The 27188-nt window shown below is 39.7% G+C and overlaps 1 protein-coding gene across 2 annotated transcripts in view; it reads right to left on the bottom strand.

Annotated features, from left to right (window-relative positions):
* Positions 1-27188, bottom strand: part of RUNX2 (RUNX family transcription factor 2) — a 235420-nt gene that overhangs the window by 109767 nt on the left and 98465 nt on the right. The window lies entirely within an intron of this gene.

Raw genomic sequence — 27188 nt, 5'->3', positions numbered from 1 at the left:
AAATCCGAAACTCTGACAAGCTCTAGTTTAAAAAATCTAGCGGAAGTGATCATGACAGATGGGAACAGATGAGATTGAACGTCTCCCCGCCCCACGTATATGCATTGCCTTACGAGTACAGGCACAATATGGAGGCCACAGATGTTCCTTAGCCAGCCTTCTCATTGCCGAGCGTCTAGGTGAACTTGAGTTGGCAGAGCTAATAGTTAGAGGCGGGCCACTTCTGTACCAATTAAGTTCAATGCTCAGATCATGTGAAAGGAACCAGAATAATGTGAGCAATTTCAAACAGAAAGAAGTCACACTTAAAACATCAACGTTTGCCTCCCACAGAAGCAAAGAACTCAATCAGATAGGCCTGCCAATGTAAAAAATGCTTCTTGTGCGTATTTGCACTTAAAATATACTGTATTCATAATTAAAACTCCATGTGGTATCCCTTATTTTGATGCAGAAGCCTCATTAAAACCCCTGATGTGGGGCCCTGCCAGTAAACTCCACTATGGTTTTGAATTTATTCCTTCATCTTCTCTATTTTACCTGATTCATTTTGCTAATGTTTTATTATCCATAGCATGCCGGGATCACTGTAACTTTTCAGTTTATAGATGCCAGCTAACGCAAATTGACATTCATTTTTCAATTAATGAGCTCTGGCTATGGTTTATAGAAAACAATGCAACAACTCCATGAGGTTGACAGAATTTTGACCAATCATTTTTGGTCATTTGAGACTGTAATGTCTTGAGGAGTAACTCCTTCTGGGAAAAGAGAGTTAATGTGATCGCTAAAGAAATTATACAGTAATTTTTATAACTTACAAAAAAATAGAATTTTCTGGAATTTGCTTAGTCACTTTGTGTTAACAAGAAATGTTTCTGAAACATACTGTGATGTGTTCTGTATGAAGAATATTAACAACGTGCTATGGGATCACATGAGATCCCTTACACCAGTGATTTAAACTTGTGTGCCACAGAACTTTTAAAACATGCAATACCTGACTATCTAGTCAAGGGCACTGATCTCTTTTCCTTAGATTGTCAAATTAAAAAAAAAAAAAAAAAAAAAAAGACAACAATAGCCATCTGGTGTGTGAATCAAAATTATACCTATTTTTTTTTTTTTTTTGTCAAAGTGGCAAAAAATATAACATTGTTTGGTGTGCCACAGAATTTCATTAATTAGTTTATGTGTGCCATGAGATGAAAAAGGTTAAAAATCTCTGCCTTGTGTAACAGTCTCTGATAGGGAAATGGAAAGAACATAAATCCCTTCCTCATCTTCAGTTTATTTATAATTGTTGTAGAGCAAATGACATAATTAAATTTTCTTTTATTGAACGGGGTTGTATCTAATACTTCTAATTTCTGTTTTGTACATGAACTTAGATTTTCTTTTAGACCGTCTTCTTGGGTTACTTTGACATTGTATCCTAAGTTATTCGTTCCTGTGTCCCTAGCTGCACTATAACTACAAATTTAAAAACAGACCTAGATATTACAGCAACTAAAGTTAAGAAAATACAATATCTATTTATTAAAAGGGTCAAGATGAATGCCTGGAGGTTTCAAAAAATACTATTACTCCAATCTAATTTTATAAATGTAAAACCAAAACTAACTAACTGCCCCAGTGATGCGCCTTGGAGCCTCCAAGCTCCCTAGAGACAGTTTAAAACTTCTTACCGTAACCTACTGATTAAATGAACCCAGTACTGCCAGAAGTTCCTTGAAGCCCATGATAACCATGGTGTATCTTCCCAATAGGCTGGCTTTATTCAAACTGGAGTCAAGATACACTGTACAACACACATGCATATGATATGGAGTAAACACTACACCTGAGTGACTTTTTAGACAAACAAAAATTACCTGAACAAAATTTTGCCCTTGTGAAGCTTTAGGCTATGCCTCCAGATCCCCTAAAGCACCCACTTACTCTCCTCTGCTGGCTGGGGTGCTCTGATGGAAAAATCCAAACCCCTCCTCTACTGTTTAGATAATCCCAATCTAACCTGTTAATAAATAAGAAAGCTGGGGTCCAGAGAAGGGGAGCCATTTAACTCTACAAAATCACATAGTTTAACAGAGGCTGAGCCACAAACCAGATGAACATCTTTGCAATCTTAGTTATCCTGAAGGGACTTGGTTGACACGATCACAGATATATAAATATAAATATATATATATATTTCCTGCCTCAAAAGTCTATTTGCCTAAGTAAACTTGCCTAAAAATATTTAGGTAGGCTCTTCTGGTGCCTACGTTTGCCCTAGTGAGAGCTACTGTCTTTGGGATACTTATTAAGAACACTTTTAGGTCTTGTTGTTTATCTAACCTACTAAATAGTGAACAATTAGTTCAGCTGCTTATGGCATAATTTGAATGAGACCAAGGTCAAGGGTTTGATTCCCTTAGGACCTGCTGGTTTCCTACAGACGCATTTCATTCCAGATCTGCTATCTGCACCCCTAGCCACAGTCAGACAGTTTGCAAATGAATGTAGCTGTCACAAACGCAGGTGCAAAAACTTGCTCATTAATGCAGCAGCAGCAGCAAAAGCTTTTTACAACCTCATATAGTGGGGAAGAATATATAAATAAAATGCCCATGAAGCACAAATAAAAAAGAAAATCAATGTTAAAAGAAAAAAAAAAAAAATCTTGTCCCTCCCGCCCAGGTCTATGGGGAAAAAGAAAAATAGCCTCTCTTTACCCAACCAGGTTTCTTGGGTCTTCAAAGAAATAAAATGTGGTGGAAAGAAGTAAAACCAAGATAGGAAAATAAAAGAGAACCTCTGACCTTTAATTCTCGTGGCCTGGAACTCCCCGACTCAGCACCTTGCACACACTGCTTTCTAACATGAATGACTGTGGGTCACGCTTAGCTCCTAACGAAAAAGTGAGCTGTTGAGGGCAGAGATCTGTCTAATCCTTGTCTGTCTCCCCTTGGGTGCTTCATAACAATACTTGATGTTTCCGGGCCTTTACCTAGTACTTTAACATACATTTCCTCATTTAGTAGGCCCTCAATAAATAATGGTTGGTTGAAAATGAGCAAGGAGATCCCTAGAATGAAAGGAAATAGTTTTAAAAAGATAACAGGCTGGGCACTTGCCATTTCAGCCTATCAGCTAGAAAACACTGTACCTATGTCTCTTCCCTGTAAGCAGAGAATGGACAAATCCCCGTTGAGGAAGAAGGTCTGGGCAGAGGGAAGGAAGAGAGGCCTGAATCCAGGTGGGGCATACAATGGCATAATTTAGAGTCGTCTGTCCTTCTCTTTAATGCAAGGGTATAAATGTACATAATGAAAAGCCATCATATTTCTCAGCAATGAGGTGTGAACTTCAAAGCTTCATTGGGGCCTTTTAAATGGTATGAGTTATTACTCCAACAAATCTCAAATGAAGCCCACGTACTTTTTGTTAACCCCTTTATGTCATTCTTTCTAATGGAATATATAACACACAAGACCCCTGCAGAGCTGCTCTCCCAAGAATCTTCTTCCCCTCTACAACAGTGGTTGGCCCCTCCACAACTGCTCTATTCTATAATTTCCTATTTCACTCCTGTTCCAATAACATTTATTTTCCATAGCATTCTTTTGGGCTCTTTGTCAATATTTTACTGAATCATTAGCTATTTCTTAGCCTGTTCTCTCCAATAGTAAAGTAAGCATTGGAAGGTAAAAGTCATGATTTATTTTCCTCTTATATCCCTCAGAACCTTCTGTATTCTAAGAGCTTAATTCTTTTTAAAAATATAGGTGAATGGATGGAGGGATAAATGAATGAGTAAATTAAGGATTGGAAACTCTGTATAACTGGTACATTCTGACACATTAAAAAAAAACTAAATATAATAAGCATTAGGCAACGTTGACCTCAAATATGAAATGCAATTCAAATACCACTCCATACCTATAAAATTTTGTTAAGCTCCTGTTAAAGAGTGTTCAAAATTCTTACCAAGCAGCATTACATCACTTGACCTCATGTTTCCCACAGGGCCCTGCAAATCTCAGTTGCCACTAATGAACAGACAGGCGATCTCTGTTTTGCCACCTGAGAGCCACTATGTGCGTGTATAAGTCTACACTGGGGAGCCATGGGGAAAAGGAAAGAAGGAGAAAGAGGGCCTGGCCAGAAATGCATGGTCTACAGGTAGGTTAGTTTACAGACTTATCCTCAGGATCCCAGGGTAACTGCTGCCACTATGGTCCTGTTATTTAACATTTGCAGTAGGTAATAAAAATGACAGAGAGTAAAGCTCACATGCTGTCTGAATTTCTAGACTAGTATACAGAGCCAGTATGTCAGAGTCATCAAGAATCACAGATGACCTATGCAGAAGTGGAAGTCTGGAGACACAGCAGAGCTGAGTGACATCACAAGATGAAAACACGCTTCTATTCCAGGTCCAAATGTTCTCTCTACCTCAGCTACATGGACAGAGCATAACGGTGGAAAAAGGTGGAGGATGTGCCTTGGGTTTCCTTAGATCTGCATTCTGTAGAAACACACCTGGAAGGGGAAAATCTTACTGTCTTTTCAGGCTACACAGGTGGCATAGCCTTAAAACCAGGGGGTGTCACCCCCAACCATGACAGGCCAGCCACCTTTCACAAGGCATGACTGAGCAACTCTTCAATAATGTGGCAAAAAATTAGGAGGAAGCTATTGGCGTATTCAGAATCCTCTGCTCTACTTTGCCAAGGTCAGGTCACCCCACCCCTTGGTGTGAATCCCCCCTCTTCATGGCAGGACATATACTCAGGACAGCCCCAAAGATTTACTCATGCTTTCCCCAGACTCCCAGCCACCTCTCTTCTCTCTGCCAGACCAAAGTAAGTAAGCACTGTCTATAGAGCTCAACACTACACAAGGACTTCTCAGGTACACAAGTTCTTACCATCTTTTCTTTACCATATACATCTGGAATATTTATGATGTAAATTTGACCTCTCAGTGCATTTGAAGAAACTGTCTTTGGTTTTAGATAAGTATTTTCATTTTCCAACTAAAGATAAAGCAAATTAATAATAAGAATGTTGTGTCCCTTTTGGTCCTACCTAGTACATAGTATGGTGCTGAGAAAAGACAAGTGCTTCCAAAAAATGTGCAAAATGAACAAATTACTAGCATAGTTTCAAAGCAGGCAACATGACAGAAGCACAAATACTATGTAAATATTACCCATGATCAATCTTAGAATATATGCAGACCACTACTTTGCATTTTCTACATTGAGGTTTTAAGGCATTTTACATCATTTTCTTAATTTTCCTGAATTTGTCTCCTCACGCTAAAACAATCAGGTATCTATCACTAAATTGGTTTCACTTTTAATCTCATTAGATAATAATTGGAAAACTATATATGGGAGAAATGTATTGGGTCAAGCTAAAGGAGAAGAAACCAGCAAAATGAAAATGTGAAATTAATTTTTTAAGATAACAAAAGGTCAGACTAGCAAACTCTATAGTTTTGCAAAAGAGGAAAAGTGCCACAACTATCCAGTACAAATATTTATTTTCCATGTTGTAATGAATTGTACTTTTCCACTGCATGCTCACAAATTCTGAAAGACCAGCTGATCCTAAGGCGAAGAAAGTATGCTATGCTGAAGTAAAGAGAGAGGGGGAAAAAACCCAACCACCTGGCAATTTTCAGAAACTTCAACCATTATTCCTTAACTCACCCAAATTTTGAGGATATTGTTGGAATGACATGTTTCCTCTTTGTGAAGGGCAAGGAGGCAGAGGCGCGAGTGTATGTGTAGGGCCTGGTGGGAGGGAGAGTAAGGGAAGGCAGGAACCAGGCAAGGGGTTGGAGGTGGGGGGAGAAACAGAGGAAAAATGAGAGAGATCTTGCTAGGCCTTGATTAAGAACTTTTTAAAGGCTAGGAAGGGTGGATAGTCTTTGAAACCAGATCCGCTGCAGGAAGGAGGCCAGCACCCAGGACACCGTGTCTTTCAGAGGAGGCCACCCACCGTGCCGTGGCGGTCATATGACTGCTCTGTCACATCCTGAAGCCATTTCCAGCCATGCACACGTCTGTGCTCCCATTTAGAGAGGATGGGATATATTGGGAACACACATATGGAAACACTTTCAGAGAATCAGTTTCCATGAAATTCATAATGAGCCAAGTGGCTTCAGATGTGGTTGCGTTCCTCCGATTAGCCAGGGGGAAAAAAAGGAAAAAAGGAGGAAAAAGGGGACAAATCCACCCTTTCAGACCTTATTTCAGTTTCAGAGAAATTAAAAACCACTAATGACTTATGGCTACCAAAACATGGAGCCACGATTGAGAGAGGAGGAACTAGGAAAAAGAGGGAAAGAGATTTAAAAGCAAGAGTCTACCTCTCCTAAAAATAGAATATCAGTGATCTTATCTTCAACAGGAGGCTATGCTGTGATGATATCTGCCTCGAGCGGACGGATTCTCTGTCATCCTGACAGAACGTAGCGCGCGTGCGCACATTGTGGGGGTGGGGCTATGCGGAGGGAGGCGGAGGCTAGAAGACTAGCTCTTATTTGATAACATATGTGGCCAATTAAGATTATTTTAAAAATTGCAACTAAATGATAAATTGTTCCTAAGTAAATCTTTCAAAAAAGCTTGAATGCGGAGGAGACAGCCTGGTATTTTCCTGTGGGTTGTGCTAGTGGTAATTCAGACTATATTAAAAGCAGAAATTTATGAACTGGTTGAGATGTTATATATATTAATATTAGACACCAAAACCTAGGTGACGGGCAGGCATGAAATACTGAAAGGGGATAAACGGGGAAGGGTTTTTTAAGAGGGGCGCTTAACTGATATTAGTAAGTTAAAACATTGTTTTTATATTAAAAACAAAAAACTGGCATATAATGGGGTAAAATTCACATGAATTTTAAGATAAAGCTTAAGGCTTGACAGTGCTCACCTTGCGGGAGCTGGGGTTCTTTGGGGTTATGTCAACAGATCGGGAGAGTAGGAACAGTGGAGGGGCTGTGGAGTTTCCTCTGCCCTTTGGGGTACTTCCATGGAAAAATCTGAGCAGTGTTTCTGGCAAGCTTGGGAGCAAGCCTAAGCCCATTGTTTAGGAATGCTCTGACTAGAGGCTGCTTGATGATGGGCTGGGAACCAGCACTGGCTATTGCTTAACACACCAGTCTGCTCTGCTCCAACCACAGGACTCCTGCGAGTGCTTTATTATTCACAGTACCCTGCCTGCCCGTGTGACAAGTTTCACTAAGAGGCAAGTGGCTAACCAAACGACTTGAGATGTGATGGTTTCAATCTGCAGAGGATCTCTGTTGAAACACACATTATGGCATTAAATCCTCACCACAGCCTTGTGAAGCAGACAATGTTACTGACCCAACCTTATAGATGCCAAGCAGGTTCAAAGAAGTGCTTTTCTCAAGGTTACAGACAAGTGAATGGTGGCCCTGGATGGCCCCAGACCTACAGGACTGAATTGCCACAGTCTCCTCCAGTATGTCAGATTCAGTGCCATTTTCATGCAAATTCCAACAGATTGGCCAAGCCTACGTAGAGGGCAATGATGAAAGGGTTCTGATCCATTTTCAACCATAGCTCTAGGGATGGTGACACGGTTGGGCTTATGTGTGTCACTCATCTGCGTGTTTGACTCGGCCCTGGAATTCTCATACTGTCTTTACCACTGATGTTCTGAGTGATCTCAGGCAAATCTTGCAAGTGACCTGGCAAAAGTACATCTCCATCTGGAAAGGGCATTCCTTGTTACCACTGGTACTATTTGAACTAGTAGAGCCAGAGAAGAAGGAAACTGAAAAGATTGGGTCCAAGCTAGAAAAAAATCAGAATCCTGAAATTCCCGATTAACTCCACACAACCAGCTCCGGGTCCCACCAAACTCTTCAATAAAAGAACATGCCTGTTGCGGTGGGAAAGGAGGCAAATAGTCACCATAGACGAGGCCACATTCCACCACCCTCTGAATACATACACTTGTGTTTCCAGATGGAGCTTCAATTCGCCAGTCCCTAAAGTAGGAATGTTTCCTCCTTCAAATCTAGCACCAATCCAGTCTCACACTGTCCCTGTGACTGAGTCAAGCACTGATCCTGAGAGGCCCAGGAAAAGGAAGAGTTGGCTCCAGGCAACAGCTGCGCCCAAAGCTCTATCACTCAAAACCTGACAAGCTCTAGGGGCAGTTTTTCAAATATATTGGGTTGGCCAAAAAGCCCATTATGTTTTTCTCATAAAATAAGAGACACATTTTTCATTTTCACCAATAACTTTGATGATTTGGATATTTTGAGTATGTAGGCCAGGGGTGCTGTTAAACATCTTACAATGCATAAGACAGCCCCATAGCAAAGAATTATTTGGCCAAAATGTCAGTAGTACAAAGAAACTTCACAAACCACCGTTGACACGTTCAATCAGTCACAGCACCTTCTCCATACACTACATAAATCTTTCTTTTACGTTTCAGTTGTGTCATTATGCTTCTGGAAATAACAAAGTATAATATGCCAAAAATGTATCTTCTTCCATTTTCAATATTAAAATGGCTGCACAAACATTCACCAATTTTGCTAAGTTTTTAAAAAAATGCACACTGATAAGACAGCTTTCACAATACACTCTAACAAAACTGTTTTGAATGACGTTAAAGACAACTAAGCAGTACTAGAGCCATCATATGGAAAAAAGGTGACGGACTTCTTGGCCAACCCAGCAATTCCCCCTCAAAAGTTTTAGTGCTCTGTGGTGGCCCAACAGCCCTGAGGCCATCCTGGACCTTAATGCATATTTTGAACCAGATTACCAAAATGCTATTGTATCTCTTAAACAGCTCGAAGAGGTATGGCTATGAGTCCTAACATAATCCATATCAAACTGGGATCAAAGCCCCAGGCTCCAGCTTCCTACAGTATCCTGCCAGCACCTAGCCTTATCTTTGCCCTCTCTCCCTCTACAGTCAGATGTATCCACTTACCTGGTCCCCAGTGGAGGCTTGGGCTGATCATGCCCTGGGATTGGTTCCTGTCCCGAGAGGAAAATATAAGAGGTTTCCTGGTTTTGACAGAAGGTTGCCTTAGAATCACGATCTGCTTTTGTTTGTGTGATGTATCTTCTGCCCAGATGGCTTCTCAGAGTGTCCAACTTCCTGGTTCCTCAGAATTTCCTTGTTCATGACTGCCTGCCTGTTCTGTGACTTCATGTCACACCTTTTTCAGGTATGTGCACATTTCTAGGTCTCTTATTAGGCACTCAACAAACGTTTCCTGGAATAACAATCTTGTCTCAACTTACCTTTCCAGTCTTGTCTCTCTCTCACTCTACTCCTTCTTGAACTTTACAGTCCAGTCAAGCTGGACCCTTTTCCTGTTTTCTTTGCTACCCTCCATTTCCCACCTTCATGCCTTGTTGGTTTGTATTCCTCTCTCAGACTTTAGTATCCCCCTCCCTATCTCAGGCCCTTGAAATTCTAAGCAGTCTTTAAAAATCTACCTCACTCTGCTGTAGTCTTCTCTTGTTCTTGCTTTAACCCATTGTAACCTCTCCTTTCTCTGCACTTAGTTCTTCATTTGTATCTCTCATAGGCACTCACATGCTGAGAAGCTACAGTCACCTTATAACTTCTACTAGCTTCTAAATTCCTTGAGAACAGGAACTCTGTCCTACTTATCTTTAAATGCATTGTAGCCCCTCTCAAGAGTGACAGACAGAAAGTATTTAAGTGATTGGGTGAGGAAAAAGGGATGGGTATGACCTAACTCTTGTCTCTGATTCCTTCTTGTCCGTCTTTAGCTAACTGCTTTTCCTGACCTACTACACCTGCGTTTACCTGGACCTAACAGGCTCTAGTTCCAGATCCACAACTCTGCTCTGATAACCAGTTTGGGGTGCATCTCTTATTTGAACCTCTTCTCTGGTTTATTCCCCTATGATAAGAACAAAACCCTTTTCTGGCTTTTGAATCCCAAGCTATTCTATCCCACATCAACACTGACTTAAAAATAATAAATGAATTTTAAGTCTCAAATATATACTGTATTTTGCTTTTTAAGTTGTCACTGTTTTTACAAACATCCGATTTTACCTTCACAAAAGGCCTGTGAGGAAGGCATGACAGGTAATAGCTCATAATGGAGGGAGGCAAAGAGAGAATGACTGTCTCAAGGACACGAACACGTAGTGGCCGAGCTGAAGTTAAACTATTGGGTTTCCTGATTTGTGCCCTTTTTCCCTCACTGAACGTGTCTCCTTAGCATCTACTATTTTTCATCCTAAGCGAAATTTAGATACGGGAAAGGACGTTATTTCTTTAACAACAGGGGACATTTCAACTGAATTTTTAAGACAGTGATGACAGGCATGCCTTCTCACATCACAAGTTTAGATCCAATAACATCAGAAAGCAATCTACCACCTTTTATTGAATTGAAAAAATGACTCACTGTGAAAAGAATTTCTTTCTCTGTCTTGCTAGAATTTAGCCTAAAACCACGTACAAAAGTCTCCGTACTACCCTGAGACAATTCTGCTTATGCAACTTCCGAATCCCAGGGTAGTGTTGTAGTAACTCGTTCCTCTGACAGCCTCAGAGTTTTTCCACTCGAGCCTTGCACACAGAATTAACTCAAAACTTCTGCAAGAAAAACGTCCCTTTCTGAGTTTGATTTGGCATCAGTTTCAAAGAACTGTTTGTATATTTTAGAATATGTAGAATTTTCCTTTGATTGAAACCTCTCTTCTAACAATGGACAAGAGATGATTTCTTTTCGGAGTAATTTAAACAAAAACAAACACATCTTAGTTACATAGAGCCTTGTTCTCAAAGTGATTTTTTTTGAGAGAAATCAAACCCTACAGATTGTTAAGCATTTGGCAAAAGCCTTTAAACAGCCAAAGCCAAATAGTGAGATTTTCCTTGTTGAGGGAGATAAACAAATACTAGAGGAAATTGAAAAAAAAAAAAGGACCTTCTTTCACTTTCTACTCTGCTCTCTACCATTCCCCTCTCAATACATACACTCACCCCTTCAGATGGGTTGCATCCCCAATGTTTATTCCTGGTGCTATAGTAATAAACTTGCCAGAAATGGACATTTTCAACATCTGTTTGTGGCTGCTCCCAGACTCCTTGTATGTCTTTGGGACACGAAGCCCTCTGTCTCCCAAGTGTAAACAGACAAACCTAATTGTGTACTAAGGTGTCTGAGAAGAGCTACTTGTTCTGATGACAAAAAAAAAAAGAAAGAAAGGAAAGACAAGACTGAGTATGCTGTGGGACAAACACCCAGTAGTGCAAGTTCTCTGCCTGCCATAGACAAAACCCAGGCCCCATTTTTCCTAGCCTGAGAATACTGTCCACTGCGCCCACTCCAGATGTGAACCAAAACTGCTAATGACTAGTCAGGAGAGATGGTGCTGTCACAGATCCAGGGCAAAAACTGTTCAGTCATAAAGATTTGATTTTAGGGTGGAAAAAGGAAAGGAACGAAGGAGGAGGAGGAGGTAATTTGGGGGTAGTTTTTTCCTTTTCAGATCACAATGGCATGCACAGCAATAACCAACCAACCAACCAAACAAGCCAAGAGCCTATAGAACTATAGCAGGAGAAAATGATTCTAGAACATCGGACTAGCAGTCTGGGCTGTGGGTTCTGGTCACAGTGCTGCCCTCAACATGCTGGCTCATCTTGGTGGAATCCCTTCCACTCCCTGACCCACACGCTCTTCAATAAAATGATGGGATTTGACTAAATCATCTCTGTGGGTTTCCAGCTCTAAAATTCTAATTCTGCTACATACATACAACATTGCAAATTTCAAAAATACCTTCAAAATTCTACTAGAAATATTGTTCCTCTTAAGGAAGGTGCCCATTCATTAAAAAAAAAAAAAAAAATCAGTTTTTGAAAATCAGGTATATCCACTTTGCAAAATATACCCAGGTTTTCTCTCTAGAGACTAAATGCCAATTAGAAAATTTAATTATCTTTTCCACAGAATTAAAAATAATGGAATTGTTAACAACAGTTGCAGAAGAAGCCAAAAGAAAATGGGAACACTGTTAGCTTTTTAAGAAGTTTTTCATGCCCTGGCCAGCGTGGCTCAGTTAGTTGGGTGTCATCCTGTAAATGGAAAGGTCACAGGTTTGATTCCCAGGTTAGGGTATTTGCCTAGGTTGCAGGTTCAGTCCCCAGTTGGTGTATGTAGGAAAGACAACCAATCCATGTGTCTCTCCACAAAAGGCAATTAATCAATGTCTCTCTCTCATCTCTATGTCCCTCTCTCTCTCTCTCCCCCCCTCTTCCCTCTCCTTCCCTTCCTTCCTCCCTCCCTCCCCCTCTCTCTTAAAATCACTAAGCATATCCTTGGATGAGGATTAAAAGAAAGAAAAAAGTTTTTCATCATTAAATTTAGCAATAAAGGGTGCAAAAACTAGAAAACTAGCTTGAGGATCACATTCAGTAAGAGACATGATGTGATCTATTTCTTTGTTCTAGACTCTTCAAACCAAATTGTTCTGATCTGAACTATGTTAAGTTAAAATTAATAATATTTTATACCAACCTTTCCAATTCTTTGTGGTATAGGCTATATTGTTATGCATAATGTAAGTAGCTTAAATTTCCAATGCCCCATATATAAAAATATACAATTTGAGGTTTTAAGACTTCATTAATATGTGTATTTTTACCCTCTAAAATAAAACTTAGATTTACAAAGTTAGGAGGTGGATTATTTACACTGTTATTTCCAGTAGAAATTTAGTGAATTTTACTTATTTGGGGAACTCTGACCTGCATGAATGTTGGCTAATTAGTAAGGATTATTGGTGTTATGCCCCCCGAGTGGAGCCTGAAAAGATCAGTGTGATCAAGTCCCTCTGAGGATGACACCCACAGGCTTTTGTAGGAAAGTCTGGTTCTGACATGGACACTTCTATGACAAAGCATAGTGGGAGCTGAAAGACATGGGGTTGAGTCTTTACTCTCCCTCTCTTATTACTGTGTGACCTAGAACAAGTCTCTGAATGTCCCTGAGCCCTAATTTTCTACTGATAAAATAGGGACTGGAATAATATCTATATTCCAATGAACTGTTGTAATGATTAAATGAGATAATGTCTGTGATAGTATCTTCAGGTCTACTTAAAACACTACCTAATTATATAATAACTATATAACGTAATTAAGTGTAATATATAATTACTAATACCACATTTTGCTACACTTATTTTTACTAGCTTCTTTGGTCTTAGTGGCTGTAATTCTTCCCGTTTTCCTCTGCACCTCATCTGTCATGGTGTTCTTTATCTGGAAGCCTTCTTCTGCCGTAAGAAAAGCCACTACCACAGGTGGCCTAAGCATCCTGGGTCTTTTCAATTTCCTCACTCTCTGGGGATGGGATCCTGAATTACGGCAGTAGAAGAGTTCCAAGCCCCCCCACCCCCACCCCCAATGCCTCCTCCTTCCTAGCGGTGTCTTCAGTTTATCTTTACATACTCTGCGGCACCTGCCGGAGTCTCCACCTCTCTCGGCTAAGCCAGCCTCCAAGACAGCAGTTCAACCTGCTGCTGGCGTCCACCCGTCCTCTCACATGTGCCCCCTCCCATCCTGTGCGCAGCTGTGGGGAGCCCACAGTCCTCGCTCACAGGCTGCAGCTGTACGCATCTCTTCATTCCTCGACCCCCACCCCCATCTCCCTCAGCGCTAACCTATTTGTTCTACTTGTTAGAGCTACTTCCTTGCACCTATTTTTCATTAACTGAAGTTTTATCTCAACGTGAATGGCTCCAATTTGCCTTCTACCTAACCTAAAAGTGGTGCTGGCTTACTTGATTTTTATAAACTTTCAGTTTTTCAAACTTGTAAAAGTTCTGTAATTTGCAGTTGAAATTTTACCTTTTTATTAACCTGTTGGCAGGGTGGGGTTTACTTTGGTGAAGTAGCTTTTCTCTTTTAGGCACCAGGAAACATGGCAAAGGAGAGCAGGGCAAGGCAACCCAGCCACCTGCAGGGACCCCTGGCATGAAGCTGCTCTGCCAGTCCTGAGCTGACACTTCAAAGACTAGCTTGGAAAGTGCAAACAGACTGAAACATAACCACATCTCTGGTTTTCTGGTTCTAAGGTCCTCAAATAGAGGCCTAGTTATCTATTTCCTTATTCACTTTTGCGGTGATTTCAGTGTCATGCTGCAGTGTTGCTGTGAGAAAGAACAGTACCAAAGCCTTAAGATTGGAGGGGGCCATGGACAATTAGGCCACCCCCTCATCTGAAGAGGAAGAAAATTAATTATACACATCTGTACCATCAAGAGTCAGACCTCATGGCTCCAGGGTAGAAAACACCCCTTTTTCCAGTAGCGCACACTATCTTTAAGTTTTATTCCATTCAAAAGTGATTGTTTTCCTTTTACCGTGGATTGTCATCTGTCGTTTCTCACTCTAGTTTGCACCTGCCTCACACTGAACATTACGGTTTCTATTCTCCTTCATTGTTCTACTCTAAATGACAAAGCCAGAGAGAAAGCTTAAAACTAGGTTTGACAGCCAAAGAAACAGCCAACCAACCCATTATCCAGCGCTCCAATCTACAAAGTTTTCAGAGCCCTTGGAATTATTCTAGATTTCCCATCCTACAAAATGCTGATACCTTTCAATGGCATCTTATTGTGAGTCCTTTGAGCTTCCCAACTCAAAATAAATCCATCAAATAAAGTAAGTAGATTATTGCTCAGAAATGTGCTCCCCAGACTCTGATTTAAAACAAACAAATGTTTGTAATTGTTTTCAGTACATATAACTCTGCACCTTGGGATCCCAAAAGAAAAGGAAGCTTGTGTCCATGGAGAAAAAGACTTTAGTTACTTTTCACACAGGAAGTATAAGAACTGCTCATAGTTTCATAAGATCCTGAAGGTCATTTCCAGAGCCACAGATTGAAGATTTTAGGGAGAGGGGGAGAATCTCTTTTTAAGGTACACTAAAGGATCTAAGAAAGAAATGATAGCTGACTACAACCGTTATACTAATAATAGTCTCTATTCAGCTATTTAAAGGTTCTTCCTTTAACCGTAGTTTGCATTTATGAGATTCTCCTTAGAACATGTTCCTCATCCCTTATAAATTCAGGTTCTTTCCAATTTAAGATATGCCCCAATTTCTCAGCCCTCTGGGAAGAAGCTGTCCTGGGTGTTGACTCCATTCAGGGAGGACAGGTGCTGGTATCTCACCTGGCCTCACTTTTCTCAAATGCAGGATGTTAGCTCGCAAGCCTGTTGTATCTCACCACAAGTCCCTGGCCCAGGAGTCTGCTCACTTCAAGGTCACTGCCACACACTTCCCAGTGTGATCATCTAATGAGCACCTGTATAGCCAGCTTGGTCACACCAATCTAGTGACTTTCACATATTTCCATCTTAAAAGCAGTAAAATGAATTGGTGTGTATAAAAACTATCAAAGATATAAAAACAAACTACATACATTTTAAGAGGATGAGAGGAACATGTAATGCTGGTCAAACGTCCAAATTAATCTCATTATTGCACTTCGCTGCACTGAAATCTGGGTTTGCACAATGCCAAGGAAGGTGAGCTACTGGAAATAATCAGATTAATGTGTCAATGAAAACAACCAACCAAACATTTCAGTTCTCAGAATGGATTTCTGGCCTGAATTTTCCAGTATGGTGGTTCTGTATTCACTTAATAAATTAAGCAATTCCTGAATTACCACTTCATTATGGGGTATATGAACAATGTGTAAACATTAACTACAAATTTATAAGGTGCAATGTTATTCCTTTTAAAGTAAACGAACAATGGAGAGAAAGCATAACTAAAACATTCTGATGATATAGGCAAAACACCCTCTCCGACCCAGAGTCTCCATCCCTCCCCACTGCCTGCAGGCAAGCAGGAGGCCCTGCCCTTGCCCCGGGAGTTGGGGGGTGGGAGCTGCCACAGCCCCCTAGCCACACTCCTGCTTCCTACCTTGTCCTCTTGCACAATTCTCCCCCGAACAACCAGAGCAATCTTTTGAAAATACAGATGCATTTCTATCGTGACCCTGCCTAAAACCTGCCAGTGGCTTATCACTGCACATACCAGCAAATCCAAACTTCTAACCCTGAGCAGCAGAGGCCCTGCGTGACCCGGAGCAGGCAATCTCGCAGGCTTCCTCTTGTCTTCTCTGCATTCCCGCCACCAGTCACACTCCTTCCACCGCAGGCCCAGCACTGGCCTTCCCCAGGGCCTGGCATGATCGCCGCAGGGCTAACTCCGTCTTGCTATTTAGCTCTCAGTTGAAATGTTTCTTCCTCATCACATCACACTCTTTTTACTTTTTTCACAGTACCTATCCTTGGATAATACTGTCTTATTTTCAAATGCCTACACTTCCCCAGTAACAGCTAACATTTATTAAGTTCCAGGCATTATTCTAAGGGCTTTACATATATTAACCATCCTTTAGTCTTCGTAACAGGTTGGTGGTATTATTATTATTAGCCCATTTTACAGGTGAAGAAATTGTGGTGCAGACAAGCTAAGTCATATACCCAAAATCACAAAGCTAGTGAGTAGAGAAGCCTGGATTTAAACCCAGGGATCCTGGCTGCAAAGACTGTTTAATCACTACACCATGTGCCAGTAGAAAAAGCTCCCTGAGTCTTTCTGTCTCCTTCTTGCTGTATCTCCACTGGCTAGAACAGTCTCAAACAAATGAGGAAATTTAATGTTGGTAATACTTTGTATTAACAAAGATTTTTATCATATGGTCAGAAAATACTGTGACAGCAATGTTTCACTAAAAGAATCTTGTCATTTTACTCATGTTTTCTCTAAATATAGCTAACTTATTTTCATAGAAATCTGGTCCTCTGATACCATTTATTCTATTATTAACAGAATTCCCCAGTTCTTTTCTTTTAGTAACCTTTAGCTTATAAGATTCTCATTTCTCCAGTTAGATAAATTACACTTCATTATAACCCTTCCCAGGTAAAAATGGTGTAACAAATAAGTTACATAAAAACCATACAAGGGCATGTAAAATGTCAATAAAATAAAGTTCCTGGTTTTAAAGTAAAGCTGGGGTTCTTAAATCTGTCTGCAGACTCTGACACACATGTACATATGGACAGAAGCTCAGTTGTGATCAAGGTTTAAGTGTATAGTTCTTTGGCATTAATTAACCTGATCTTAGGCGGCTTCTCTTCAGAATCAACTGAAGCACAAGACCAGCTTTTCTTGACAACTACAGTAGTTGTTGCTATTAATTTGGTTCATATATCAAATACTGTAATAGCCCTTATTCTTTTTGGTGGTGAGATTCTTAATAGTTTTTTTATTTTTTTAAATTATATTTTATTAATTATGCTATTACAATTGTCTTGATTTTTCCCTTTTTGCCCCTTCTCCACCCAGCATCCCTCACTCCCTCAGGCAACCCCCCCCCCCATTGTTCATGTCCACAGGTCATGCATATAAGTTCTTTGGCTACTCCATTTCCTATGCTGTATTTTACGTCCCCATGGTTATTCTGTAATTACCTATCTGTACTTCTTAATCCCCTCATCTCTTCACCCATTCCCCCACACACCCCTCTTCCATCTGGCAACCATCAAAATGCTCTCCATAACCATGATTCTGTCTCTGTTCTTCTTGTTTGCTTAGTTTGTTTTTAGATCCACCTGTTGATAAATTTGTATTTTTGCCATTTTATTGTTCATAGTTTTGATCTTCTAATTTTCTTAAATAAGTCCCTTTAACAGTTCATATAATAATGGTTTGGCGAAGATGAACTCCTTTAGTTTTTTTCTTGTCTGGGAAGCTCTTTATCTTCCCTTTGACTTTAAATGATATCTTTGCTGGGTCGAGCAATCTTGGCTGTAGGTTCCTGCTCTTCATGACGTTGACTATTTCCTGCCAATCCCTTCTAGCCTAAAAAGTTTCTTTTGAGAAATCAGCTGACAGTCCTATGGGAACTCCCCTGTGGGCAACTAAATTTTTTATTCTTGCTGCTTTTAAGATTCTCTCTTTATTTTTAACATTTGGCATTTTAATTATGATGTGTCTTGGAGTGGACCTCTTTACATACATCCTGTTTGGAACTCTCTGTGCTTTCTGGACTTGTATGTCTATCTCCTTCACCAAATTAGGGAAGTTTTCTTTCATTATTTTTTCAAATAGATTTCCAATTTCTTGCTCTCTCTCTTTTCCACCTGGCACCCCTATGATGCGAATGTTGGATCTCTTGAAGTTGTCCCAGAGGTTACTTATACTATCCTCATTTTGTTGGATTCTTTTTTTCTTCTTGTTCTTCTGATTGGTTTTTTGCTTCCTTATGTTCTATGTCATGGATTTGATTCTCAACTTCATCCTCTCTATTGTTGTTTCCCTGTAAATTGTTCTTCAATAGTGTATCCTTGAGCATCCTTATAACCAGTGTTTTGAACTCTTCCTCAGATCGATTGCTTATCTGCATTTTGTTTAGCTCTTTTTCTAGAGTTTAGATCTGTTCTTTCATTTGAGCCATGTTTGTCTCCTCATTTTAGAAGCCTCCCTGTGTTTGTTTCTATGTACTAGATAGAGCTGCCTTGACTCTGTGTCTTGGTAGTGTGGCCTAATGTAGTAGGTGTCCTATAGGGCCCAGTGGTACAGCCTACCCTGTTGCTCAAGCTGGGTACCTGAGGTGTGCCCTTTGTGTGGACTGAGTACACCCTCTGAGATGGTTGCTACTTGTGCTGGGTTTGGAGATTCCCAGGTGAAGCCAACCTGTGAATCTAAGCTGGCTGGTAGTGCTGGGCCTGCCTGGGGCTCACTAAGGCCAGCTGTTGCTTATTTGATAGGATTTAGGAAGTTGTGAAGCATGAGCCAAGACCAGTCATTCATATGGAAAAAAGGCTTGGGTGGGCCAGTAAGTTGGGTGGGGAAGAGTCCCTGGGGATGTCCAAGGCAGTTCAAACAGTGTTAGCCAGGTTGATAAAGTCTCAGATATGGCCCCAGCTTGCTGGCTCTGTCAGGGAAGGGTTTACAAAAGAGACAATGGCCTCTGCTTGCCTTGATGCCAGACACTTCAGTTTCTCCCTGTATTTCACTGGCACCTTTCAGGCTGCTACCTGATGCTGGAGCTCAGAGAGAGTGAGTCTGAGTAGGTGAGTCTGTGTGGGTTCTTTAAGAGGAAGTGCTTGGGGCTCCAGAAGTTGGTTCCACCGACTCAATCCCTGCCAGTTTTTGCAGCCAGAAGTGTGAGGACTTATCCTCCTGGCACTGGAACCTTGGGGTGGGGTGGGGCTGGGACTCCTCACTCCTGAGATATCCCTCCCCAATTTTTATTTACCACACGTGGATGAGGGACCTGCCCATTTCGCATCTACATTCCTTGTACCTGTTTGGATGGATGTGGGTTCTTTAATTACATAGTTATCAGACTTCCATTCACCTCGATTTCTGATGGTTCTGAATGATGGTTGTTCTATATTTTACTTGTAATTTTGATGTGGTTGTGCAAAGGGGTGAGACATGTCTGCCTATGCCGCCATCTTAACCAGACGTCCTCTAGCCTTTATTCTTATTATAAATAAGAATATATGCAGAATAAGTATTTGGATTTCTGATGTGTTGATTACTGAAGCTTTCTCTGAGAAAGCTTGCCCTTTCAGGCCTTATTTTAGATTCACAGATATTCAAAGCTTTATGATGTACTTTGAAGAACATCTCACCCAATTAACTCATTTTACACATGAGGAAACTAGACCCATAGAAGTTAAATGACCTGCTCAAGAATATCAGAAGTATACAACAGGCTCCTCAAGTCCCAACAAAGTACTGTTTTCAACACAATGCCAATAACTCTATGAATGTTTAGTCACTGTGCTATATGTCTGAGATTCGGAAGAAATGTTTTCTGATAAACAAAATTAATTCAACACAATTTTATTGAGCAATTGCTCTTTTATCAGTGTTGGGTTCCATCGTCCTTTGAGATGCATGTCTCAATTTAAATGCTTCGATTATTTGCTGGATTAGAGAGATTATTTGAGGTTTGACTAATGGTTCAAAGGGATATTAATCCAACTATATCACTTTGGATGTCAAAAGCCTAAATATACCAATTAAGTCACAGATTGTTAGATCTCATCTTGAATGTTTCTTCCTCACCACATCACAGAACAAGACCCAACTATATGTTGTCTACAAGAAACCCACTTTAAATGAAGACACGTAGATTATGCAGAGCAATGGGAAATCTCATTAATTTGCTGGTGGGAATGCAGAATGGGATAACCACTTTGGGAGACAGTTTCTTACAAAACTAAATATACTGCTACCATGTGATCCAGCGAGTGCATGCCTTGGCATTCATTCAAAGGAGTTGAAAACTTATATCCACACAAAACCTATACACAGATGTTTATAAGGTACTCATACTACCCCTGATGTGGTATAGTGTTACTGAAAATAGACTTGGAGAAGTTGTAAATATATATTGCAAACTGTAGGGCAACCACTAAAAAAAAGAAGCATAACTGATAAGCTAAGAAAGGAGAGAAGATGGAATCATATAAAACACTCAATTAAAACCACAAAAGGAAGAAAAGGAGTGAAAGAAAAAATAGGATAAAGAACATAAGCAATAAAGAGAAAACAGTAACAAATACGGTAGCTATTAATCCAGCTCTATCAATAATCACTTTGAATGTCAATGGTCTAAATGTACCAAAGACAGAGAGTGTCAGAGCAAAAAGCCGAGACTCAACTAATGCTTCAAAGGTACAGTACCTGTGATACCTCCTAACTTCTAAGGTCAGAAAACAACTTTAACTTCCTCTGTTAACTGTCCAGAGGGTCTAATGCTTTCCTGTTTTGAACCTTTTGGCTGATATTCCACTGCACTTTTAAACAACACTGAGAATATACTGTTTTCCTAAGGTGTAGTTTGGGAGCTTACAAGGTTTGTTTTTTTAATGATGAGTACCACAACACTATTCAGACTTTTTTCTTTTCCGAGCCTGTTTTTATTTCCTTTGTAGTTTTTATTTAGAAAGGGTTCTCCTTAATTATGCATGGATTTATTGTGACCACATCAATGGGTTTCTTATTGATTTATCATGAATCACTGCTCTCCTTGGCACAGAGAGGAGGGTTTATAACCATCATTATAATTGTTTTCATTATTCCATTAACCACAGCATTATTGCTAATTATAATAGGGAGCTACAATGGTGACTACTTTGATTGGGGAAAGAGCAATAAACTTTGGATACAGAAACATTGGTCTTATTCTAGTCTGCCATGCTTGGCTGCCATGTTTCTAAGTTAGTCACTTAAGGCTAAGGTCTCTCTGAAAAAAATATGACACCTTCCTGCTAAGACATCCTTTGAGATATTCAGAAATAATGTTGCCTAAGCAGCATTTTATTTTAATTTACATTACTTTCATGGATTTAGAGATTTATAAATTTCTCAAGAATCACACCAAAAATAATAATTGAGACAGTATAGTCAAACGGGTTCCTATATTTGCCCCAGAGCAAGTCACTTAAATTCTGACTCAACTTAATAACATATGCCTGCCTTCCTGTTGGGTTTTCAAGAAAAAAAAAAGTCTGAAAATGACTTTGAACTATTCAAAACAAAATGTACAAAAATGACTTTGAACAATTAAAATCAAAGTGCTATCATTTGCACTTTTTAATTATAACAAAAGTTTTTTACATGTTTAGTCACCTCTTTCAAATATATCTTCCTAAATTTCCCCTTAGAACTATTTCTGTATATTAACAAACCTAAAAACGAACTTAAAACAATCATGCAGCTTCTCATTCCCTTTTGTACCACCAGTAATCAATCACTATTTCCTGAGAAATCAATGCTCAATGAAAAAAATAAAATACTACTAAGACATGGGGGTCCTGCTTTTCTTGAAAAAGTAAGTGGTACCTTAGCTGATATTTATTAAGATCCCAAATAACGGGCCTGTCAAGACTATTTATATGTATGAGCATATTCATTCTGATGTGGTGATGAGGTGAATACATGCATATGTGCATATGTGTGTTATAGCAAAGAGCTAAAAGTGTTGCCTCCTCTAAAGAAAGTGGAAATTTGTATAATATAGTAACTTGCTAAGAACATATTTGTGGGAGGGAATATGAAATTCGGGTATGTGGCAAATGTCATGAGTCTCCTATGCAGTCCCACTTCTAGATCTAGGAGCCAATTTCTAACGACAGTCAGGGCATAAGAAATCCTGGAGCGTGCAGCATGACTTTGGGGGGACCTTTTGCCAGGAGCATCTATAGGCAGAGCATGAAACTAGGAGTTACACAAAGAGGTAACTCCTGTTACACAGAGTTTTACAAGTCCAGGCTCTTAGCCTAAAGGAGCTTTCAATCTTGCTGGGAAAAGATAAGATCTTATATATTCTTGTCATATCTTAAGAAACGTTAGGAAACCACACATGTCAACAAGTGTAATTTTTTTCCAGTTGAAAAATGTAATTTTTGAAGCAACTCAGACTAAAGTATAATCTGAGCAGAATGGAATTGAATTTTTTTTAATTTCCTGAAGGAGAACCTTTAAGTTAGTTATTTAGAGGAGCAAAAGAGATCTCCTTTCACTAAAATCCTGAGCATTATTTGCATATTCTGGCATCTAGATGGGCTGTTACCATAATATAACTAACTGTGTCTTAGTTGCAGTATGTCATCTGCTAAATGAGACTAAAAGCTTCCTGAAGGCAGAGACAATGTCTTCTATTCACTTTTATTCATTGCCTACCTAAGCTTATTTTAAGTATATACCAAGTATTTGTTGAACTGACTTGAAATGAATTCTTTCCAGGTAGGAAGGAACAAAAGAGGTTACTGAGATACAGTGGGTGACATTATAAACACCCAAAAAGTTCTTGAGAGGCAGAGACTATTACCTGAATTAAATAAGATAAAGTTAACAGGAATAACTACAAATTACCATACTTGGAACTAAAAACTCTGTAAAGGTAAAAAAATGGAAGAAATTCAGCTTGACAGAGGTAGCTAATGGGAGAAAACAGTGTAACATGGTTACCAAAGAACTAAGGACACCTCAGCCTGCATTAACAGGGGCCAAGAATAAAGGAGCTCAGTTCTGGGTTCTGGCCTAATGGGGACACTGACAAACTGTAGTGCGCCCACAGACCACTGAGAAGAAACGGGAGATGCATGAAGAGTGAAGGAAAAATTCAGCCTGAAGAAGAAATGATAATTGTTAAAACCAGATCTTTTCGTTTTGCTTTAGAGGAATAGTTTTGCTTCAGTTTACAGCCTAGTTAATATAATTTCTATCATTTTCTCAGAAAAGCCTTTGACACTTTATTACATGATGGCTATAATTAATGTCAGACTCTAAATTAGAAATAAAAAGTTCTATTTGATCATTTGGTTTCAAGCTGGACCTAAAGTATGTTTTGGCATTATTACTAACTGTTAGCAGCAAGTTCTGGAAACAGATGTAGTCTTGATATGTGCTCTAAATATGAAACACATTGCAAAAAGACTTGGAGATAAAAATACATACTGCTTATGCACACTCTTACTGTGCTATTTCCTGTCCTTATCAGCAACAAAAGTTTCTCCTCTTTTGCCCTTTCTTTGTTGTTCCAGGTGAACAAAATCTTTTTTCTTCTTTTTCACTTTCTTCTTCCCTTTTTCCTTCTACATGCTTATCTTTACTTTTTTTGTACCTTCTTTCCCACTAATATTTGTTTCAGTAACTATTTACTGAGCACATACATGTGCTAAAAACTGTGCTAGGTTGTAAGGATTCATGAATCTGTAAGACACAGTCACAGTCCTTGAGAAACCTCTATAAAGGGCTCAAGGCATATAATCAAATGATACTGAAGGAAGCCTGGTACACATTAGAGGTGCGTCCAGCATGCAAAGATGAGAAATGGATACGTGTAGATGAAAGAGTGACCGACTCACTCTGAGGGAAGTGGCAGGTGGGGAAGGGAGGCCGGAGAAGGACAGCAGGGCCCCGCCCCGCGATGCAGATGAGCGGGCTGCCGCGGAAGTGGGAAACCGCACAGCACACTTAAGGAACGCCAGGCATCCCCTAAGAGAAAAGGAGCATCCTCTGCCTAGGAGAGTTGAATATCTGGGGAGGCAGCTAAGTAGCCCCGTAGGTGGATTGTTATTCTTAGCTGAGTCTGTTCTGTACTTGAATTGATATGAATGACCACCTGAAGGTAAATGTTTAGTAAATTTGTCTATGGGCAAAACTAAAAAAACAATTTAATTAAAAAATGGACCAAAGATATGCAAAGCCACTGTCTGAACCATTTGGCGACAACTGCTGTGGCAGAGGAAGTGTGTGTCCAGGAAGGAATGCATGAAATACTTTCTAAGCCCTGGCTGCTGTGGCTCAGTGGATTGAGTGTCAGCCTGCGAGCCAAGTGTCGCTGGTTCGATTCCCAGTCAGGGCACAGGACTAGGTTGCACGTCAGGTCCCCAGTTGGGGGCGCGAGTGAGAGGCAACCACACAGTGATGTTTCTCTCCCTCTCTTTCTCCTTTCCGTTCTCTCTAAAAATAAAGTAAATAAACAAACAAACAAATAAATTATTTTTAAAAAGAACTTTCTAAAAAGAAACATCACCGACAAAGTCAGGGATGAAAGAAAATGGTGTGGTGGTATTCCTAAGTGCAGCCAGAGCAGTCGTGATGTTTTTAAAATATTAGAACACCCCTACAATGGAATATTCAGTAGTAAAAAGAAATGAGCTATCAAGCCATGAAAAGATAAAGAGGAAGCTTTAAAAGCACACTGCTAAGAGAAAGAATCCAATCTGAAAAGTCTATACACTGTATGATTCCAATTATGTGACATTCTGGAAAACATAAAAATACGGAGACAGGAAAAAGATCTGTGGTTCTGGGGGTTGTGGCGGCAGTTGGGGAGGGATGAAGAGGTGGAGCACAGGGCATTTTTAGGGCAATGAAACTATTCTGTATGACTATAATGGTGCATACATGGCATTTAATGCATTTAGCAAAACCCATAGAAGTGCACAACACTCACAGTGAACCTTAAGGTAAACTATGGTTAATAATACTATACCAACATTGGTTTATCAATTGTAACAAATACCACACAAATGCAGATGTTAATCATAACAGAAAGTGGGAGGGGCGTAAGTATAGCAACTGTAGTTATGCTCAATTTTCCTGTAAATCTAAAACTGCTCTAAAAAATAGAGTATTAATTTAAAAACAAATTTATATAATAGTATGTTTCTACTTGTTTGAAGTCAGTGACATAACTTAGTTTTTCACAAGCATTTATTGGTAAGTAAGGCAAGCTTTCTTCCGCAGAAGTCCTAAGAACAACAAATCCCTGGCCAGAAAGCATCCTGCTCCTTGCAGAACCTCTGACACCTGTAGATGGGCAGTTCTGAGTAATTCACTTATGAGACCGCTGAGGCACAATAAATTCACTGACATATCTGACAATAGTGCACATAATCTTTACTGACAATGAGACTAAAACTCAGGTTTCCTTGGTTAAAATGCCTCCATCCTTTTCTTGGATCCCAGGGAACCACAGAAGCTACTGTGTCATTAGAAAATTAACTTTAATACTTTTGGTGAAGTGCATTGCAAGCTCCCAAGTTTTCTTTTAAAAAAATAAATGGATTGAAGCGAATCTTTCAATAAAATTTATGACCATGTCTTTGCCATCCCTGCATAACCATGATTCCTTTGGCTACTAAATCTTTTCTCCATGTGTGAGTGGTTATACACGTATCAAAAAAAAAAATAAATAAATAAATCCTCACAGAAAACATCTGACAAGAGCCATGTATAAAATCAAAATCAAACCATGTACGCAAATTTCATTCTGAGCTTCGGTACCTCAGTCTAATTACAAATAACAGGAACTGATCATACAGCCAAATTTAGTCAACTTTGTGAGCTGGGCCAACCATCCCCAACTGACCTAATGGGAATGGAAACCACTTCTTGGGTCCTCGGCACTACCAACTCAAAAGTTATAGTAAACCGACGTCCAGGTATGCCCTGAACCTGGGCCCACTGAAATAAACTAAAAACATCCTCTGCTCATGTCAGAAAATAGCCTATTTTTAGAGAAAGCAAGATGAAGTTCAACTTATAGAATGCAAAAACAACCCAACAAATCACAGTCAATATAACAGAGAAGGATATTGAACATTCAATTGGTAACACAGGGCTTGCCTTTGTTTAGGGTCCATTAAATTTAATACCTTCCCCTTCTGTGGCTTTAAACAGAGAACTTCTTCAAAATAAAAGTGGCTCCTATTAAACTTAATAACTTGCCTGTGGCTGCTGTGGCAGAGGTGTGTCTACCAAACAGGTGGCTCTTAATAAAGGAATGGTTCTGTAGTAAAAAGTAGATGTTCTGCTGTTTTATGACAGTGGCTTCAACTTTCTGGTTTATTAGTATTAATTGCTGGAGTTTTCCTTTTAACCTCTCTTAAGGCGTCACTCCCTCCTATGAGCTAAGAGTGGCCCTGCTAAAAACCGTCCCTGTACCTGCAGCACATCACTGAAGCTGCTGGTTTCACAGCCTGGTTCAGGGGACTTGACAGAAACTCAGTTATAAGGGACATTTAAAAATGAACTTTATATACACCACCAATTTTTAAATTACATGAAAGAATCCTCCAAATATACCTTTAACGATCAAATCGGTTTTTTCCACTGGCAAGTTCTAGATTTTGTGGTAGTAATAAAATAATTTCAGTAATTTTATTTATTATACTAATGCCTATTCTGACCTTTGAAAATATTATAGTTTAGTGACTAAGAGTCATAAAAACGGAGACATATTTAATGTTCTGTGTAGCTGATTAAGTGGAGTTTTTTTGATAGTCAAAGGTTTTAAAAGAAATTCAAGACTATTTGCTTACACAGAAAAAAAAATCTTCAAGAAGATTACAGTTTTTAACTGTCTCATGTACTAAAGAGACCTACAAATGCAGAGAAAAATCATCCGTACATGTATTGGCCTCTCCGAGAGTAACTGAGGCAGAGCCCACGTAGGACCCTTCCCTTGCATCTCAAACTCCTGTATCCTGAGTCTCTCAGAAACCCCCAGAAAGCATCAGAGGGGCCCATGGGCACAATGACCCAGACCACAGAAAAAATGCCTGTGCA

This window comes from Furipterus horrens, unplaced genomic scaffold (genome assembly GCF_987537825.1).
Source record: "Furipterus horrens unplaced genomic scaffold, mFurHor1.1.pri manual_scaffold_6, whole genome shotgun sequence".
Lineage (NCBI taxonomy): Eukaryota > Metazoa > Chordata > Mammalia > Chiroptera > Furipteridae > Furipterus > Furipterus horrens.
The sequence above is the reverse complement of the archived record's forward strand: the minus strand, read 5'-3'. Positions and strand labels throughout refer to the sequence as shown.